Source organism: Schistocerca americana, chromosome 1, assembly GCF_021461395.2.
Source record: "Schistocerca americana isolate TAMUIC-IGC-003095 chromosome 1, iqSchAmer2.1, whole genome shotgun sequence".
Classification (NCBI taxonomy): Eukaryota; Metazoa; Arthropoda; class Insecta; order Orthoptera; family Acrididae; genus Schistocerca; species Schistocerca americana.
In genome coordinates this window covers 949,692,619-949,714,710 of record NC_060119.1, presented here as the reverse complement: position 1 = coordinate 949,714,710, position 22,092 = coordinate 949,692,619, and the positions used below count along the sequence as shown (strand labels likewise).

The window sequence follows — 22,092 nt, the reverse complement described above, 5'->3', positions numbered from 1 at the left end:
TTTCAGATTTTTTCACTCGAGGCACCAACAGAGCCCACATGCAGGCAGACATATAAGTACTCACATTCTTGCACAGTTTTACGTACTGGGTGGTTATTATTAAAGTACAATTACTCACGGAGGTCCAGTACTGGCTGGAATTATTGTATGGCAGCGAACCTTGGTAGATATGCTAATGTGTAAGCGATATAGGTTGGAACAAAGCAGTTCCGGTTGTGGCCACCATGTGCAGTTCTGGTGGTGACGGTATGACATCCACACAGCCTTTTGACAAGTCATGAAGTGAGTGAACAGTATACTAATCGAGAAGAGAGACTGGGCGTTGTTAGTGAAACTGTTTTATGTGAATGGCAGTAGCTACAGTGCTGAATTTAGAGGGTATCGCCGACTGAAAGACCCGATGTCGTTAAATTATTTAAAGAAGATTATAGTGAGATTCGAATACATGGGTGAGCTTGGTGTGGTACCTGCAAGACCAAGGCGTCGTATCTGTGGGGGGGGGGGGGGGGGCAGTTATTGGCAAGGTTGCTGTTCCTATAACTGTCCATGCAGCAAGTGTCCTGGGTAGTCCTACTGCTGATGCAGTGTCACGAGAAGTATCCATCCCATAGTCAACACTATGGAAAATTATGCTGTCTATTACAGTTTGGTAGCCATACATGATCCACATGGTGCAGCAACTGATACATTGTGATCCGCACCAAAGTTATGAATTTGCTTCTCGATTTCTGGCACAGACAGAAATTGATGACAAGTCGGTGGGCAATATTGTGTGAAGTGACGAGGTACAGTTTACACTACAGAGTGCAGTGAATACACAGAACTGCCGAATTTGGGGTACTGTTAAACCACATGTGACACACGATGAACCATTCCATTCGCCTTATGCGAATGTGTGATGTTGGTTCACAAGCACCATTGTACTACTTCCCTTTTCTTGGAAGGGAACACACCCAAGGGGCCTGTCAGGTGTACCGCGAAGTCTGCGCGTATTTTTTTTTCCCTCAATGTGTACCTTTACAATATTGTAACGACGCATGTATGTATCTCTCTCTCTCTCTCTCTCTCTCTCTCTCTCTCTCTCTCTCTATGTGTGTGTGTGTGTGTGTGTGTGTGTGTGCACGTAAAATAGTACCTGTTATCGCTGGAGGTTGTAAAATTGTACCATACAACGCTGCCAACACGCCCAATGATGCAGCCAACCTTACTGTCTCTCACTAGAGGTCCTCTCAAGCACTCACTTTGGAGAGAGGCGTAATAGCATCGACTCGCGGCAAAGAAAAAATTGTTACATTCATACTGCAAATCCAGGTTAACCTGAGCACTGAGCGTGACTCTTTCAACAAGGAGACAAGAAAATGTCTCTTAACTTTGCAGACATCGAACCCTATTAAAATAAGAACAAAACATAGAAAATATTGTCTAGTGAGGTTAGTAGTTAACATCTAGTCAAAACAAAAAGAAAGATTGTAATTAGTTAGCTGTGTATCAGCAATATTTATAGTAAAAGGATAGAGCTCAGTAAATGAAAAGAACACTCCTTCAGTAGTGTTATTGTCTTCTGATTTATCTACTCACAGTTCTATGGAGAAACGTTAAACGCACTTACTTTTCGACACCTTCTTGGCATCGAGTTCGGCCAAACAACTCCAACAGGCTCCTTACTTCTTTACAGTTGTTCCTCAAAGTATTCCATAAGAAAGCTTTATGGAATTGGAATTAGTGAATTTACCAGTGACAGTCGAGAACGTATCAGTAATCTAATGTTCAGTGTAGCTCCACAGATGATGAAGAGATTGAAGAATTGCATGATGGGATTAAACAGACTATAGACGTAAATGTAATTGTCATGCGGGACTGGAATTCGATAGAAGGAAAGCGAAGAGACGGAAAAATTGTACGTGAATGTGGACTGGGGGAAAGAAAGCGCAAAACGATTAAGTACGAACGGCCTGGCTACAAATGTTAGGATTTAGAATTTTACAAATAGCATACATTAATCATCGCTAACATTTGGTTTATGAATTAGACAAGAAGGTTATACACGTGGAAGAGACCTGAAGACACAGGAAGGTTTCAGATTGGTTATATAATAGTAAGGCAGAGCTTTCGGAAACAGATTTCAAATTATAAAACATTTCCAGGGGCTGATGTTGACCTAAAGCACAATTTATTGGTTATGATCGGTGATTAAAATAAAGAAATTGCAAAAAGATAGGAAATTAAGACGATGGGACCAGGATAAGGTGAAAGAACCGGAGGGTGTTGATAGTTTCAGAGGGAGCATTAGGTAGCGATTGGTAGAAGACGAATGGATAGCTTTAAGAGAAGAAATAGTGGAGACACCAGGGGATCAAAGAGGTTAAGCGACAACGCCTAGCGGAAGTCCTTGGACACAAAAGAGATATTGAATTAAAAACATCGACTTTAAATGATGAGAGGAAAAAATATAAAAACGCAGCAAATGAAGCAGGGAAAAGAGAATACAAACAGCTTAAAAATGAAACCGTCAGGAAGTGCAAAACGGTTGAGTAGGAATAGCTATGCCACAAATGTTTGGATTAAAACATACTCTTATTTCACTATTGAAAGTTAATTGGAAAATTAAAGAGTTCATGAGACGAAATAGAGGCAGCTGTATGAATATCAAGAGCTCAGATGGAAAACTAGTTCTAAAAGAAGAGGGAAAACTGAAATTTGGAAGGAGTATACAAAGGATCTATACAAAGGAAGGTTAACTTAAAGACAATTTTATACGAATGGTAGTGGACATTTATGAAGACGAGGTGGGAGATATGATACTGTGAGCGGATTTCACCGAGTACTGAAAGACCTAATTCGTAACAAGATTCCAGACGTAAACGAAATTCTATCATAACTACTGATAGCTTTCGGAGAGAACTCATCCGTCTGCTCTGCAAGATGTACGAGACAGGCAAAACACCTTCAGATTTCCAGAAGATTATAGTAATTCTAATTTGAAAGAAAACAGTTGCTGACAGGTGTGGAAATCACCAAACTGTCAGTGTAATAGCCGGCCGCGGTGGTCTAGCGGTTCTAGGCGCTCAGTCCGGAACCGCGCGACTGCTACGGTCGCAGGTTCGAATCCTGCCTCGGGCATGGATGTGTTATGTCCTTGCGTTAGTTAGGTTTAAGTAGTTCTAAGTTCTAGGGGACTGATGACCACAGATGTTAAGTCCCATAGTGCTCAGAGCCATTTTTTTGTCGGTGTAATAAATCATGGTTGAAAAATATTCACGAGAAATCTTTACAAAAGAATGGAAAAACTGGTGGAAGCCGATGGCATGGAAGATCAATTTGGATTTCGGAGAAGTGCAGGAACACTCCAGGCAACACTGACTCGACGACTTATCTTAGAAGATAGGTTAAGGAAAGGCAAACCTACGTTTATAGCATTTTTAGAGTCAGAGAAAGCTTTTGACAATGTTGACTGGAATACCTTATCTGAAATTCTGAAGGTAGCAGGGGTGAAATACAGGCAGCGAAAGGCTATTTACAACTTGCACAGAATCCAGACGGCAGTAGTAACAGCCGATAGGCATGAAATGAGGGCAGTGGTTGACAAGGGAGTGAGACAGGGTTGTAATCTATCGCCAATGATTACCAATCTGTACACTGAACAAGCAGCAAAGGAAACAAAAGACAAATTTGGAGTAGGAACGAAGTCCAGGGAGAAGAAATAAAACCTGTGTGGTTTGCCGATGACATTGTGATTGTGTCAGGGACATCAAAGGACTTCGAAGAGCAGTTTAATCTAATGGACAGTGTGTTGAAAGGAGGATATAAATGAACATCACCAACAGAAAAATAAGGATATTGGAATGAAGTCGAATTATATCAGATGATGCTATGGGAATCAGATCAGTAAAAGAGACATTTAAAGTAGTAGATGAGTTTTGAAATTTGGGCAGCAAAATAACTGATGATGGACGAAGTTGAAAGGATGTAAAATATAGACTAGCAGTGGCTAGAAAGCGTTTCTGAAGAAGGAAAATTTGTTAAAATGGAATATATAGTTACGTTTTTCGAAGTGTTTTCAGGGGGTACTTGATTTGTAGATATGCACGGACGTCAAACAAGAACGATACACAGGTTAGATAAGAAAACAATAGAGGGTTTTGAAATGAGATGCTACAGACCAGTGCAGAGGATTAGATTGGTATGTCACGTAATTAATGAGGAGGTACTGAATAGACAAGACATTTGTGACACAACTTGACTGAAAGAAGAGATCTATCGATAGGACACATCAAGGGGTGATCAACTTAATATCGGAGGTAAGGGTGCAGCGGGAGTGCAGAGGGGTCGAGGGATACGCGTAGAGGGAGACCAATGGATGAATACAGTAAGCAGATTCAGAAGTAGTTATTCAGAGATGAAGAGGCTTGCAAGGGGTAGACTAGCATGGACAGCTGCATCAAACCAGTATTCGAACTGAAGACCACAACAAAAACAACAACAAAAACACAAAAACCCCTCTCAGATTTAAAAATACTCTCTGTAATCTATTCACACTATCAACAATACCCTACATTTCCCCGTGCTTGCCGGTTGAACGCTCCACCTATCACATTTCTGGCTAATTAGATACTTACTCACACCCAAATACCATGTCTGATATCCTTCCTCTGTACATATACTACATCGTTTTAATTTAAAATTATATTCAAGCCTAACATCCACCTTCCAGAAGCCCACACCATAATCACCCCGTTGATTACAGAACCATGTCATGAACGCCATGAGTGGGACTTCATGAGAATCATCACATAACGCAAATGCTAGTGTATATCTAAAAACTTACGTTGTTCGTGAGGTGCAGACAACCCACTATCACCGCAATTCTCAAAAATTTAAGTTTAAGCAACTGAAGATAACGATTCCTCCTAGTAGGAAGTCAAGTTAGCGACATTTGTTTATTTGGAAACTGTAATGAAGACGGCCAGCTCACTAAGTACTACCACCCGGCATGTGCTGCTTCGGAAAATACACCGCTCTCGGAATGTCGTACTGGTAGCGTCATGAAGAAGAAGTTTCAGCGTAGGATGGTATTCGGGTATCTGTGTCTATCATTGGCTTGCTTGCTTTCTCAATGTGCTGCAGCGCTTGCGCAGAGACTCGACGGCGTACGATGAAATCTCTTGAGAGCTGTTGGCTGAATAGAGACATACAGCGGACCACATGATTGATCGGTCAGCGCTCGCCAAGCATGCATCTTCATAATGACGTGGTGGCTAGCATCGAGGCCCTAGTGGAGCTTAAGATAACGTGCTGCGTGCGACCTACACAGTCACGCATATAAACGTATTGCAGTTGTGAACATATACTCTCATATTCTCCAGCTAGAATATCAATTTCCTCCTTGTACCCCTTTAATACAGATGTGCTACCACAATTTTTTTTTTATATTTGGATTCAATAAGTAGTAACATTATTTTGTTCTGTAAATTTTAAAATGCCGTGTGTTAATGACAATGGAATCCGGTTTTTTTCAATTGATGCAAATTTTGTCGAACCTTTGTAATACACTGTATTTTATACTGTGACCATGCCTATAGGAAACTTGTAATGAAAGTTAGGGAAGCCTCTTATCGTTTGACAAAGACTGGCGTCGTCTCAGGATGTAGTTGTGTGAGCTCAGAGCGGGTGCAAGAGCTGCGTACAGAGTGGAAAGTTTGCTCCATTTGAGATTAAATCGTTAATTGCGAGGCACAATGGGCATGGCAAGTGCGGCCAGATGTATTAGGCTCCAGGAACATCACAATCCTACGCTAGACTTGGTCATGGATAATTAAAGTGACCCCGCAATATATGGAGTAAAATAAGCATTCTCAAAGTCTCCGACGAAGTGTCAGACTATTCATTTTCGTTCACATTAGGATTATTATGAGGCATGGTTTAGCGAACTGTATCTAGAAATAATAATTGTTATATGCTACGACTTTAGCTGCCGATCATTCTTCTACGTCACTGTCATTTTAACTAAGACCCTAAGCCTTTTATTCTGTAGAAAACCCAAGTGTCGTTGAAAATATTTACATAGCTCTACTGCCAATTTCGATTTCTTGTTGAAGATGTGATTGAAAGTAATTACTAATGAGGCTTCAGTGAGTAAGTTATTATGTTCCATAGTAGATACAGTGTTCATCATTAAGTCTTGGTTGAAGTAAAAGAAAAGTAAATTTAACTGACGTACTACTGGCACATTAATATTCAAGTCAAAGCTATAAATTTTCTACATTTCGTTCTATGGTGTTTTTCAGAATGTAATTTTGTGTTGGCTTGCATAGTTCTTGTTCCGGCGCTCCAGATGTGGTGAGCGTTAGTTGTTATCTATACATTGAAGTGCTCTCCGAGTTATTCATGACAGGCAATTATAATCAGTTTCCTTTGCTAATTTTATGAATTCAGTACAAATAAATAAACGTCACTGTTCGGCTATGGAATACTTGCTATAATAGAAGGTTTCCACTTGTAAATCGCTTTAGTACCGAGCAATTACTTACTACTCCAAATTATTACTTTTGATTTTGTTAAAGATTTAAAGCAGTTGCCAACAATTTCTCAGCGTTGTTTTCTAACGTGTTTTTGTGTTGTTTACATGTATCTGACCCTTCTGCTGCCACACATTTATTTAAGACATATGTAATTACTGCTGTTCTGATTATCGGTTACTCAGCGAAAAGATCTTTTCCAGTAGGACTGGTAGAAGTTTAATTTTACAGACTAATACATTTCATTTTGCTGTAGGCTATTCGAAATTTTGTTGTTCCGTTTTCCGTTTCGTACTTCATCGTATTCAACTACACTGCTTCACTTATTCAAACTTCAAGTAAGCGGAGAGAATACGACGTTATTTGTAAAGAATAACATGCTGTACACTTTTCTTCATCACTTGCTTATCAAAATCGGAAAAGAATACCTTAAATACTAGCTTGTAACGATTAGACTCAAGCGATCACCGTTAATAAACTCTCATCAACCGATTAGAGGGAGAGAGTTACATTACTCTCTCTCAAATTAGGCCCTCAAGGCTTTCCAATGATCTCAACTGCATTCTTCCATTCATAAAGCTAAAGTCGAAATCTATTGAATGACTAGCATCCTAATTAAGTTAGAGTTAAAACGATTACAGTAATGCATATACTAAGAACGACGTTTAAGAATATTGCCTTTCTGTTGCAATCCTGACGATTATATGGATGACAAGACTATTTAGGTGCACGAAGTCTTTGAAATCCAAGAAAATGTTGCATAAGACCAAAATGAGGGCAAACATATTCTGCACTTTAAATAAAGCGCTTGTCCTGACCACGATACCGGTAGTATTTTGTTCCTCTGAAAGTGGCGTAATACCGAAAGGCGTAAGCAAAAACAAAATGAAATAAATGTTGTGGTTAAGACGCGAGTTTTATTACAACACTAAGAGAATCCTAATCAGATGGTTAACAAATAATACGTATGAGAATATAAGTCCTGTGAAATTGTGGTTAGTACACCAAGTCTATTTAGCTTCATACGTATGGTTAGAGGTCAAGAAAAAAGTATTACATTTAAAGAAAATTTCTCTGGAATTAACACTGTGACAAATTGTGAGATTCTCTCACGATTTTATTTGATATAACATTAATAAATGCTACTATCCGAACTAACCTAACTTCATGAGGTTTAAGGTCAGCTATTAACTGTCACCAGAGCACTCTAACATCTTTCATCTTATATTACTCTGTTGATGTTGTGGTCTTCAGTGCTGAGACTGGTTTAATGTAGCTCTCGATGCTACTCTGCCCTGTGCAAGTTTCTTCATCTCACAGTACCTACTGCAACCTACACGCTTCTGAATCTGTTTAGTGTATTCATTTCTTGGTATCCCTCTACGATTTTTACCCTCCACGCTCCCCTCCAACACTAAATTGGTGATCCCTTGACGCCTCAGAATATGTCCTGCCAACCGATCCCTTCTTCTAGTCAAGTTGTGCCGCAAATTTCTCTTCTCCCCAATTCTATTCAAAACCACCTCATTAGTTATATGATCTACCCATCTAATCTTCAGCATTCTTCTGTAGCACCACATTTCGAAAGCTTCTATTCACTTCTTGTCCAAACTATTTATCGTCCACGTTTCACTTCCATACATGGTTACAATACGTTTAAATACTTTCAGAAACGACTTCCTGATACTTAAATCTATACTCGATGGTAACAAATTCCTCTTCTTCAGAAACTGTTTCCTTGCCATTGGCAGTCTACATTTTATATCCTCTCTACTTCGACCATCATCAGTTATTTTGCTCCCCAAATAGCAAAACTCATTTACTACTTTAAGCGTCTCATTTCGTAATCTAATTCCCTCAGCATCACCCGATTTAATTCGACTACATTCCATTATCCTCGTTTAGCTTTTGTTGATGTCTATCTTATATCCTCCTTTCAAGACACTGTCCATACCGTTCAGCTGCTCTTCCAGGTCCTTTGCTGTCTCTGACAGAATTACAATGCCATCGGCGAATATCAAAGTTTTGTTTCTTCTCCATGGATTTTAATACCTACTCCGAATATTTCTTTTGTTTCCTGTACTGCTTGCTCAAAATACAGATTGAATAACATCGGGGAGAGACAACAACCCTGTCTCACTCCCTTCCCAACCACTGCTTCCCTTTCGTGCCCCTCGACTCTTATAACGACCATCTGGTTTCTGTACAAATTGTAAATAGCCTTTCGCTCATTGTATTTTACCCCTGCCACCTTCAGAATTTGAAAGAGAGTATTCCGGTCAACATTATGAAAAGCTTCCTCTAAGTTTACAAATGCTAGAAATGTAGGTTTGCCTTTCCTTAATCGTTCTTCTAAGATAAGTCATATGGTCAGTATTGCCTCACGGGTTGCAACATTTCTATGGAAAACAAACTGATCTTCCCCAACGTCGGCTGCAACCATGTTTTCCATTCGTCTGTAAAGAATTCATGTTAGTATTTTGCAGCCATGGCTTAGTAAGGTGATACGAGGTGCATTCAAGTTCTAAGGCCTTCGATTTTTTTTCTAATTAACTACTCACCCGAAATCGATGAAACTGGCGTTACTTCTCGACGTAATCGCCCTGCAGACGTACACATTTTTCACAACGCTGACGCCATGATTCCATGGCAGCGGCGAAGGCTTCTTTAGGAGTCTGTTTTGACCGCTGGAAAATCGCTGAGGCAATAGCAGCACGGCTGGTGAATGTGCGGCCACGGAGTGTGTCTTTCATTGTTGGAAAAAGCCAAAAGTCAATAGGAGCCAGGTCAGGTGAGTAGGGAGCATGAGGAATCACTTCAAAGTTGTTATCAAGAAGAAACTGTTGCGTAACGTTAGCTCGATGTGCGGGTGCGTTGTCTTGGTGAACCAGCACACGCGCAGCCCTTCCCGGACGTTTCTGTTGCAGTGCAGGAAGGAATTTGTTCTTCAAAACATTTTCTTAGGATGCACCTGTTACCGTAGTGCCCTTTGGAACGCAATGGGTAAGGATTACGCCCTCGCTGTCCCAGAACATGGACACCATCATTTTTTCAGCACTGGCGGTTACCCGAAATTTTTTTGGTGGCGGTAAATCTGTGTGCTTCCATTGAGCTGACTGGCGCTTTGTTTCTGGATTGAAAAATGGCATCCACGTCTCATCCATTGTCACAACCGACGAAAAGAAAGTCCCATTCATGCTGTCGTTGCGCGTCAACATTGCTTGGCAACATGCCACACGGGCAGCCATGTGGTCGTCCGTCAGCATTCGTGGCAGCCACCTGGATAACACTTTTCGCATTTTCAGGTCGTCATGCAGGACTGTGTGCACAGAACCCACAGAAATGCCAACTCTGGAGGCGATCACTTCAACAGTCATTCGGCGATCCCCCAAAACAATTCTCTCCATTTTCTCGATCATGTAGTCAGACCGGCTTGTGCAAGCCCGAGGTTGTTTCGGTTTGTTGTCACACGATGTTCTGCCTTCATTGAACTGTCGCACCCACGAACGCACTTTCGACACATCCATAATTCCATCACCACATGTCTCCTTCAATGGTCGATGAATTTAAATTGGTTTCACACCACGCAAATTCAGAAAACGAATGATTGCACGCTCTTCAAGTAAGGAAAACGTCGCCATTTTAAGTATTTAAAACAGTTCTGATTCTCGCCGCTGGCGGTAAAATTCCATCTGCCGTACGGTGCTGCCATCTCGGGGATGTATTGACAATGAATGCGGCCTCATTTTAAAACAATGCACGTGTTTCTATCTCTTTCCAGTCTGGAGAAAAAAAATCTGAGGCCTTAGAACTTGAATGCACCTCGTAGTTTGGTAATTTTTACATCCGTCAGCACCTGCTTTCTTTGGTATTGGAATTATTATATTCTTCTTGAAGTCTGAGAATACTTCGCCTGTCTCATACATCTTGCTCACCAGATGGTAGTGTTTTGTCAGCGCTGGATCTTCCAAGGCTATTAGTAATTCTAACGGAATGTTGTCTACTCCCGGGGCCTTGTTTCGTCCTAGGTCTTCAGTGCTCTGTGAAACTCTTCACGCAGTATCATATCCCCCATTTCATCTTCTTCTACCTCCTCTTCCATTTCCATAATATTGTCCTCAAGAACTTCGTCCTTGTATAGACCCTCTATATACTCCTTCCACCTTTCTGCTTTCCCTTCTTTGCTTCGAACTGGATTTCCATCTGAGCTCTTGATATTCATGCAAGTGGTTCTTTTTTCTCCAAAGGTCTCTTTAATTTTCCTTTAGGCAGTATCTGTATTACCCCTAGTGATACATGCTTCTACATCCTTACATTTGTTCTCTAGCCACCCTTGCTTAGTCATTTTGCACTTCCTGTCAATCTCATTTTTGAGGCGTTTGTATTCCTTTTTGCCTGCTTCATTTACTGCATTTTCGTATTTTCTCCTTTCATCAATTTAATTCAATATCTCTTCTGTTACCCAAGGACTTCTATTAGCCCTCGTCTTTTTACCTACTTGATCCTCTGCGCCGGCCGTAGTGGCCAAGTGGTTCTAGGCGCTTCAGTCTGGAACCGCGTGACCGCTACGGTCACAGGTTGGAATCCTGCATACAGCATGGATGTTTGTAATGTCCTTAGGTTTAAGTAGTTTTAACTTCTAGGGGACTTATGACCTCAGATGTTAAGTCCCACAGTACTCAGAGCGAGTTGAACCATTTTTTTGATTCTCTGCTGCTTTCACTATTTCATCTCATAAAGCTACCAATTCTTCTTCTACTGTAGTTCTTTCCCCAAACTTGTCAATCGTTCCCTAATGCTCCCCCTGAAACTCTCTACCACCTCTGGTTCTTTCAAATTATCCAGGTCCCATCTCCTTAAATTCCCACCATTTTGCAGTTTCCTCAGTTTTAATCTACAGTTCATAACGAACAGATTGTGGTCAGAGTCCACATCTTCCCCTGGAAGTGTCTTAAAATTTAAAACCTGATTCCTGAATCTCTGTCTTACCATTATATAATCTATCTGACACCTACCAGTATCTCCAGGCTTCTTCCATGTATACAACCTTCTTTTATGATTCTTGAACCAAGTGTTATTACTCTGATGAATACGGAAATATTGATATAGGACCTCTCCCCTTTCCTTATCGTGACATACATCTGATGATGAAAAGCTTGAGAATTTAACAACAAAAGTGAAACATCTTTTGAATTCTGTAGATTAGGTTAGTGTCGCGATACATTTTATTACTGTTTCACTATATTCTATTAAGCTTATCGTGTGGGAAGTGTTCCAGGACTGCTGTGAGTCATCCTTCATATCCTTAAGTATGTTTGGTGGCGCAACAAACAGTCCACCCTCGAAATGTTGGCTTACGGAGCGCTTCAGGTAGTTAGTTGGCCTGTTGCTTCGCCGCAGTATTTGCTGCGTTCGTCGCTTAACTAGCGCAACGTAGGAATTCCTTTGCACATTTGAGAATGTAGTATACATCTACAAGCCAAGACTGAGATTTCCTTCTCATTGTCAGTACTACCTGCTCCTGCTGTCACAATACTTGGGTTTTCATCAGGGTCTGCGTAATGCAGTTCTCCTGTGAACTAAGACCACGGCTCCTTAATGTCGGTACTGTAATGTAGACACTCGTCACACGTACAAAGTTGTTATACTTAACGTGTGAAACAAAACCTGGAGCACTAATGGTGAGACGGTAGTTGCAAGAGTGCCATCTATTTCTCATTGACAATCATTTAAAATAATTAAGTGTAATTTATGTTTTTTGAGGAAAGTGCGTGGGGAGCGGATGCGTTGTTGAAGTTACAGACGACAGTTTGTACCGTTACTCCAGCGTATTCGGCGATGGAAGTGCCTGTTGCTTCCGCACTACACTTGCTATTACGGAGTACTGAGGTAAGATGAGAGAGCTCAATGCACGTCGTTTTGACACTGGATATCAGAAAAAAGTAAGTCGAACTAATATAAAACGAACGGGTACAACTTTGACAAAACTATATCTGGACAAACTAAGTCGAACTGATATGAGATGAGTGGGTGCATTACTCGTTGCTTTGAAAAAATAATAAGTTGTCTTTGTAGAACGCCACAGGACAAACTGTAGGACAAGTTTAACGATCATGCAATCTAAATAAAGACTGAGACTAACATTTATTGATCTGCTCTAATAGCTGAAATATGTCACAATGAGATTAACAAAGAGCAAATTTCTGTGTAATTCTAATTAAATAACAGAATAATGTTGTCACTGTGGAACTTTCCTAAATCTGCGGCAATCTGTATGGAGATAACACAACAAGATATGCTTTTCTGGGTGGCTAACGTTATCAAAGTGAAAGTCATAACAAATATAACCAAATTAAGCAACTCGAGTGGCGTGGAAATGTAAGCGAGTGACGATTTGCAGACAATGTGCTACTTCCATTTCCTTAAACAGCTAGCGTGCGTCGACCAACGACACCCTCCCAGTCAGATCGGAGCAGAACACTCTGAAGACGACGTCCCGGAACAGAATGCCCAGACTCTAAGTTCACGGTCACTAACTCTCACAGTCTGCTTTCGGCTGCGGTGGGGCGAGGACGTCCGCTGCGCCTCGCCGTGCGCGACCGTGAGCGCCTGCTTGTGTTTACCTTCTCGCGGCGCGAGTTGTATTTGTTCCATGTTCAGTCCGATTATGGCACACACTTGGCGCCACGATACGATCAAAATTACTTTCCAACCAGATCACGCGCGTCCTCGAGCCTATGAAATACGCGACGATCTACGTTTAGATCCGGCGACTGTCGTCGGAATACATTTTTCTATAACGGCGAGCGTGGTTTATGTTAAAATGACCAGTGCAGAGGTCTGCGCGACAGTGGTTTCTAAATACTCGAACTCTCTCCGATTCAAACATTCTGACGGGCATATCGGTGCAGTGACGGTGTATCATGCTGGCATGGGCCTAAGGACTGTAAGAGTTTTTGAGCTCCCCTTCGAGGTCCCAGAGGAAGTTGTCAAGGACGCCTTCCGACCATATGGCAATGTTATCAGCCACGTTGCAGAAAAGTGGCAAACTTTCTCGACGTATAAGGTCTACAATGGTGTGCGCCAAATTAAACTTGCGCTCAAGAAACATGTGCCGTCCTATTTGAACATCGGTGGCTGTCGTGCAATCATCATGTACGACGGTCAACCGCGTACCTGTTCCGGATGTGGGCAGGAAGGCCACGTTCGATCGAGCTGCTTACAACGTAGAATTACGCAGATATCAGTGGGAGACTCCGTTTCCCCGACGGGGACGACAATCCTGCCCCTCACGTACGCTCAGACGACGATGCGCACCATAGTTGAGAACGAAACGGGCGATCAGCCACATCCATCGACGCCACAAGTACCACGGGAGGAAGAGGAAGGACCCTCGGTGCCAACCCATATGTCGCCCCCTCCACAGCAACAACAGCAGCAACAGTCCCACGGACTCCAGACGCAACATAACATTCAGAAAGCGATGGACGTGGACGCGAACATTGTCCCGACCGCGGCTTTCCTAGCAGAAGGTGATACGACGCTGGATTGCCTCCCACATTCGGATACGGATGTCCACATTCGAAAGCAACGTTCGCCCCGACGACGCAAGCGACGTCGGCGGACCCCTTCTGACGATTGCCTCCTACACACGGCCGGTCAAGAAGGTGACATCTCATCAGACAGCATGGATGCTGCGCCTGCTGAGGATCTAAGTGGTGTAGACGGTTCACTTGCCCATACTACGAGTGCCCAGTTACTTCTTGCACCACAAACGCGGCAGGTCGCGTCGATGGATGGCGATCCGTCTACCTCTACCAAAGACGACGTACGTGAGAGAGATTTAGGTGCCGATCAGCCACACAGCATCGTGTTGCACCCACTGTGGTCGGACGATGTTGAGGAACTTCCTGAAGAGGGCACGGGTGACAGGGGAGGGGGCGGCATTGGGGATGCCACTACTAGCGTGAACGACTCATAATTTGTAACGGGTTTGGTGGGTCCGGCATCTCTTGCGGTTAGCTTTTATTGCCATGGCGTCTACCCTAGGTGAAGAGGCTAGGCAGCACACCTTTCGCCTTGCCACAATCAATATCAACGCGATAAGGGCACCACACAAACTGACAATGCTACAACGCATGCTTGATGCGGCGGACATCGACGTGGCCCTCTTACAGGAAGTATGTGTCGCTAGTTTCCCTGACTTCTACGGATATACCGCCCACATCTCCCGCGCCTCTTCTACCGATTGTGGTGTGGCTGTTCTGTTACGGGACGGTTTGGCGGCTACGGACGTACTGTACTTACCGAGTGCAAGAGCCATGGCGGTAACTGTCAACGGTGTACGACTCATCAATGTATATGCCCCTTCAGGATCAGGGAGACGGAGAGATCGGGCCCGCTTTTTTTCGGAAGATATTACGCGTCTATTTATGGGCCACATAGACGATATGGTGATCGGAGGAGATTTTAACTGTACATTATCTCCATCTGATCAGCAGCCACATCACGTCCCGTGTGCGGAATTGGAAATGCTAGTGCGTGACCTCCACCTGATTGACACGTGGCGCCACATCCATGACCCAGCTCCCGGTTACACCCATTATACAAGCCATTCATCAAGTCGGTTGGACAGGATTTACGTCACAAGCACCCTTTCGACGGCGACGAGAGGAGCAGAGCTCTGGCCCACTGCATTCACCGACCACACAGCCTATATTTGCACCATTGCCCTCCAACCTGCACGTGTGTGGCACAGTAGGCCCCCCTGGAAACTGAACGTCGCCCATCTGGACGAGCCGGCATGTAAAGGTGCTGTCGAAGAGTCGTGGACCGCGTCCTTACGGCGTCGTGGTCGGTACCGATCGACCCTCAGTTGGTGGATTGAATGTGCGAAGCCTGCTCTTAGACGCACCTTCATGGCTTACGGCCGGGAAGCAGCGGCATGGAGGAGGAGCACGGAAAACTTTTATTACACCGTCCTACGGGAATGTCTTGCTATGGAGCCCTCACCTGACAGGCAGATCATAGTCAATCGCGCGAAAGCGCATCTCGTCTCCTTAGCATGCCATCATTTACAAGGCGCTGTTATACGGTCGCGTGCTCCAGACATGATACAATCAGAAAGGCCATCTATGCACCACGTGCTCATAGAACGCAGGAGGCGCCGCAGGGCACTGGTAACCGACATGATAACCGACGACGGTCGACATGTGGTAGAACAAGCAGATATAGCAGAAGCCTTCTATGGGCATTACGCTCAACTTTATTCAGCAGTGCTCCCTGATATGGCGACGGTAGACACCGTTTCAGCACATGTCCACGGTACAGTTCCACCAGACATGGTACCGAATTTACTGGGAGAAGTGACAGAAGAGGAAGTGCTCGACGCCATTGGTAAAGGTGCTCCCCATAAATCACCAGGAATCGATGGGCTACCATTAGAGTTCTATCGAGCCTTTACACAACTGTTGCTACCGTGTTTGATTGAAATTTGCCAGGAATTGATGTCCCCGGATATAACATTGCCTGCACCATTCTTGGAAGGTCTGATTGTCCCCATCCATAAGCCGAAGGGACGGAATCATGTCCGCGACTATCGTCCCTTAACGTTATTGAACAGCGACTTCAAGATCTTTTCAAGGCTGCTATCAGAACGTATTCGCGGCACACTATTGCACGTCTTGTCCGGCGATCAGACGTCCTTGGGGGGACCCAACAACATCAGAACTGCGTTATGTCGTTACCGAGATCTCATCTCCCTTGCACGGGTGAGACGTTTGCCGGCAGCCCTCGCGTCTATCGACTTTAGCCAGGCTTTTGACCGTGTGGGCCACACTTTCCTCACGGCCGTTCGACGGCGCATGGAATACCCCGACCCCTTTATCACAGTGTTGACACGCCTACTACATGGTGCAACTTCTCGAGTTCTTGTCAATGGAAGACTGACGGCACCCATGCCGATCCGCCGATTAGTACGACAGGGATGTCCATTATCAACATTGTTATTTGCATTGGCCTTAGAACCCTTGTTGTGTGGTCTCCGAGACAGGCTCACTGGGATACAGTTCGGCGGCTCCATCTATCGCTGCACCGCATATGCGGATGATTTGATGATCGTCATACGAGGAGCTGACGATATGGCCGCGGCTTTGGACTGGATTGCAACCTACGGTACAGCTTCTGGTAGCCAAATCAACGTTGACAAGTCCGTCGCCTTGAGCATCGGGATTGGGCTACCGCAGGAACACATTGCCCCCTTACGCTTCAGTGATACTGTACGCTGCTTGGGCTTAGATTTCATGAACGACATGCGACGCACGACGACGCTCAATTATCGACGCCTTCTTAACCAAATTAGGGCCGGAATTGCAAATCAGCGCTTGCGATCCCTCAACATCGTTCAGCGGGCGTATTATGCCAATGTATACCTTGCGTCCCGCATACCGCATGTCGCCCAAACGCTACCCATTCCGAAGCCCTTGGCTCGTAGCATTATGGCAGCGCTGGGATACTTCGTCACCACTGGTATGTTACTGAAGATCAGATACGTATCTCTTACCCTCCCCAAGGAAAAAGGTGGTCTCGGCCTAGTTAACGTCCATGATAGGGCCATTGCCCTCTATGTTAGCTCACATTTAAGTCTGCTGCGCCGTTGTCCTACGAGCCTCACGAGTCTGCTTCTGACGGCGCTACGTCCTGCTTCACTAAGAGCGCCGGTGCCACTACAGGACATCCCAGCGCCCCTCTTTTATATAGAACGTTTCTATTTAGAACAAAGTTATTGCAGTGTCGCGCTCACGACACCACAAATGGCCACAACTCGACGCCTATATCATGACATGCTGCAACGCCGCCCCCTAAATGTGGTCGAACTAAAATATCCTGACGTACGGTGGCGCGTGGTGTGGAAGACTGTACACGATGCCATGCTTGATTCCGATGTTGTTTCTCAATGGTACGTCGTCGTGAATGGGAAGCTCGTGACGCAAGAACGTCTCTACAATATCCACATGACAGAATCTCCCAATTGTGTGGGTTGTAATACAGTAGATTCTGACGAGCACCGCCTCAGCTGTGGAGAGGCGGAACCGGTTTGGCACCTAGTGCGGCAGATGCTGGCTTATCTCTTGCGAGTTAGGCCGGAGCATATATCTGCACGCACGTTATTGTTTCCGGATGAGACATTTTACTCCAAGACTCGAACCAACTCTGTCACCTGGATACGTGGACATGCCGTCCATTACCTCTGTCGTGACGGACACAAGGATTTCCTTGACTTCTGGCTCTATTTGCAAGAAAGACATCATGCTATTTCCGGGCATACCAGATATCGACAGTGCTTCGCAAACTACCTATGGAGTGCCTTTCACAGCCCGCCGTGTAGCTGGAATGTTCCAGGCAGTGGCAGATGAGGTCAGAACGAACTGCAAACGACCATATATTGAACAATCGTATCAGTGGGCGCAGTCGCTGGGAAGCCTCACTACGACGTGGTAGCTTTCTTTTCATGCTATTTATGTCTCATATCTTCGACGGCGTCTTCATTCTGTTTTAGTTTTCCAGGCTTGGTTAACTGTGACTGTTCGCACATTGAAAAAAAAAAAAAAAAAAACGTGGGCAGGAGACCTGCTTTCAAACCCAAATAAATACACAAGAACAAAGTAAGAACAAAATGAACAACAAATAAAATTTAATAAAGTATTATACCCTTTCCTTTCTTTTATTTTTTTTTTATACAAAGTTCAGAAGCATATTAATTTTTGTTCGTTGGTGGAACCTGAAGTGGCGGCGAACGGCCGTCCTAGTTAGCTTCAGGATGAAAGTGGCGGTGGCACTAGTTTTGTTTTTGTTTTTAGGCTAGATAGGTTTTTTGGGGTAGTATGGGTGATAGGGGCCAACGCCTGAAGTGGAAGAGGTAATTTTCTTAAAAAAAAAAAAAAAAAAAAAAAAGGTCCCCCGTGGTTAGCGTGAGCAACTGCGGAACTAGAGGTCCTTGGTAAAAAATAAAAAAGTAAAAAAACATAAAAAAATTAAAAATAAAAAAACTCTCTGCTCTCTAATACAAACTCTGCTTGGAGGGGATGCTGTCGCCAATGTGGCGGGCGAGAAATATTAGTCAGTTCATGAAAAATCAGAGGAAGCAGCAAGTAACTTCTCAGCTTTTGGGTACGAGATGCACATTTTTGAACACTTCGCCAACGCATTGTTTATGTGATTAGTCAACATTGTACGCCAATAATTCTGTCCAGAGCGACGCAATTCCGTTTGTCGAACCAAATTTTTATGACCAACACATTATACTCTGCCATGCAGGTAAGAATGTGACCCACCAGGTTAGCCGAGAGCGCTAATGCGCAGCTTCCTGGACTCGGGTAGGCGCGCCGGCCCCGGATAGAATGCGCCCGGCGGATTAACGACGTAGACCGGTGTGTCGGCCAGCCTGGACGTGGTTTTTAGGCGGTTTTACACATCCCGCTAGGTGAGTACCGGGCTGCCCCCCACATCCCGCCTCAGTTACACGACCACGCAGACATCTGTAACGCTTCCGCACTATTTCATGGTTTACACTAGACGCAGACAGCTGGCAGCTGGGGTACACTGATTCCGTCCTGGGGGGTATAGGGTGGCGGCAGGAAGGTCATCTTTCCACACCTTTCAATTAACGTTGCCACTTCCGTTGTAACCACACCGACCCTGCGGCAGTTGCGGGACAAAGGCGCAATTGAAAGTGAAAGAAAGTGAATACAGGTAAGATTGTGCCACGGCATCTGATCCTTCGAGTCGCGCGGAAAGGAAGTGTCACTCAAATGTTCTCCTCGGGCTGTGGGGCAGCCGTGACATAAGATGACGCGGTGAGGAATAGCTGCAGAAAAATGAAATAATATCTGGAAATTGATACGAAACAGTAACGTCAGACTGTGACATTAACTTTTAGATTAAACTGCAAATATATTGTACTCGTAAGTTTCACGTTGAAACACACAATGCTGCTGTACCTAAAGCATGAAATTGGTTTTAGAACTGGTAGTGTTCCTTATCCTTCATTCAGTTATCTATAATAGTAACGGATATACCAGTTTATGATTCATGGTTAACAGTCCCAGTTGCAGGTTGACTCTTACTATAATTGAGTAGGCGTAAGTTGATCCTTGATAATTACAGTGGGCTGGGTGTGACAGTTTCTCAGGCCTACCTCGAACGAAAACGTAAAGCTTTTTTGTAAACGCTCCACTTTTGTCACAGCTCCGTAGATGATTAGTACTTTCGCCTGCAGCCGTTAGCGTTTAGCAACTTTGAATGCTGGCAACGACAATGCGAGCTGTCAGGGATCCTCTTGCGCCTTCTCGACTATAGGCCGTCGATAGACCCATGTACCTCTGTGTAGGAGACGGTAATTCCGACAAAGAAGTTTGGTCGTCTTGTGCGGCATCTTATCCATGACGAAGCGTTAGCTCTACAATACTGAAGATGATTGTTGACATCAGGAACAGACCTTCTTTAAACTATGCGGTCTCCGTAGACTGTTAACCAAAATTCAAAGTCTCTTAACTCATGCTGCCATGTACACTGAGTCTGTTCTGGCAGCTAAGTAATAAAACGCGTACCTGGAAACTGAGACAAATCACATTTTTGCTACACTAGGCCCCCAGTCGTCTCTACGAACGTCGTCATCGAGGTGAACGGCGGCTGGAAACGTGGCAGTAGGTCACGGGCGCAGGCTGGTGGGAGCAATATAATGCTGTGGGAGACATTTTCCTGCGCTTGCATGGAACCTGTGGTAGTATTCGAAGATACTCTGACAGCTGCGAACCATCTGCACCCCTTCATGCTTGATGTATTCCCCGACGGCTGCGTCATCTTTCAGCAGCATAGTTGTCTGCGTCTCTGAGCCATACCCTGGCTGCAGCGATTTCAGGAACATTGTAGTGAACTCATGTTGATGACTCGGTCACCACATTCCCCTAATGTAAACCCTACAGAACCCATTTGTGTCGCTATTGGGTGCCATCACAGCGTACGAAAATCAGCGGCCCCTTATTTACTCGAATTACATGACCTGTGCGTAGGTATCTAATGCCACATACTTCTGCAAACCTACCAACAAACTATCGGATCTCTGATACACAAAATCCATGACGTATGTCGTTCCAAAGACGAACAACCACTCTATTAAGCAGCTGATTATAATGTTTTGGCTTATCAGTGAATGTTTACTGCTAAGCACTGCTCAGATAGCCGGCCGGAGTGGCCGAGCGGTTCTAGGCGCTACAGTCTGGAACCGCGCGACCGCTACGGCCGCAGGTTCGAATCCTGCCTCGGGCTTGGATGTGTGTGATGTCCTTAGGTTAGTTAGGTTTAAGTAGTTCTAAGTTCTAGGGGCTATATGACCTCAGCAGTTGAGTCCCATAGTGCTCAGAGCCATTTGAACCATTTGAACCAGTGCTCAGATATCGTGTCTACACGCTGACCACACGCTGCATTTAGCTGCAGCACTCCGGTGACATACAGGACACTTCAAACAGAACATTCCTTCCCGTGACTATTCGCTGCTTACTTTGTAATATCACTGTGGTGTAAGGGAAGAATGATAATTACAGCGTGTGATTACTTATGGTTCACCTTTGTTTTTTGAACTATAATTAAAAGTGTCTTTAAACCAGCAAAATTAATTCAGCAGCTGAGACCGATGAGCTATACTGAGGTTAAGAAGCAATACAGAGATGTGCAATAGAATCAAACCAAGAGCCATTAATTATTGCTGGAGGACTGGTGTACATGTACAATTACAAATCTCCCAATTACATATTTAGTCGTCTCATGGGCAGAAAGTCTTAGTGAAAAACTTAAATAAACCAGATGTAACAAATTTTGCAAGCTCTAAGAAATTTAAAGAAATAGATAGATGTAAAATTTACCACGTAAAGGTTTAAGACATTTTCCTTTCTACATCGACATCTACATACATACTACGCGATCCGTTGAATGGTGAGTGGCGTAGGGTACCTACTACCATTACTCGTCATTTCCTTCGTGTTCCACTGGCAACCAGAACGCTAGAAATATATGTTAGCGGCCGTAGCATCGTTATGCAGTCAGCCTAAATTCTCTCAATAGTGCGCCTCGAATAGAACGTCGCCTTTCCAACAGTGATTCCCACCATGCTGGAGTAGCTTGTGTCAGCAATTGCTGTTAATCAATAGAACGAAAAACCAGTCCAAATTTGCTAATTTTTACTCGATCGATGACTAGTTCATTGCACATTTTTAACATATGTAGAAATGACATATTCGACTATGTTATGATGATTTGAAAACAACTCATCGAATCAATAGAAAGTAAAAATTTGCAGCTTAGCCTAGTTTTTCGTTCTACTGATTCCCATTTGAGTTCCCGAAGTATTTCGCTAATACTTGCATGTTGCGCGAACCTATCGGTGACAGATCCAGCAGACCCCCTCCGTACTTCTTCGATGTCTTGCTTTAATCCGACCTGAGTAGATACCGAACACACGAACTGTGCTCTACAATAGGTCGCACTAGTGTCCTTCACAGATAAACTAGAAGTTCGTAAAATT

General features: G+C 44.0%; 1 protein-coding gene across 1 annotated transcript in view; it reads right to left on the bottom strand.

Annotated features, from left to right (window-relative positions):
- Window positions 1–22,092, bottom strand: part of LOC124595497 (nephrin-like) — a 720,042-nt gene that overhangs the window by 264,349 nt on the left and 433,601 nt on the right. The window lies entirely within an intron of this gene.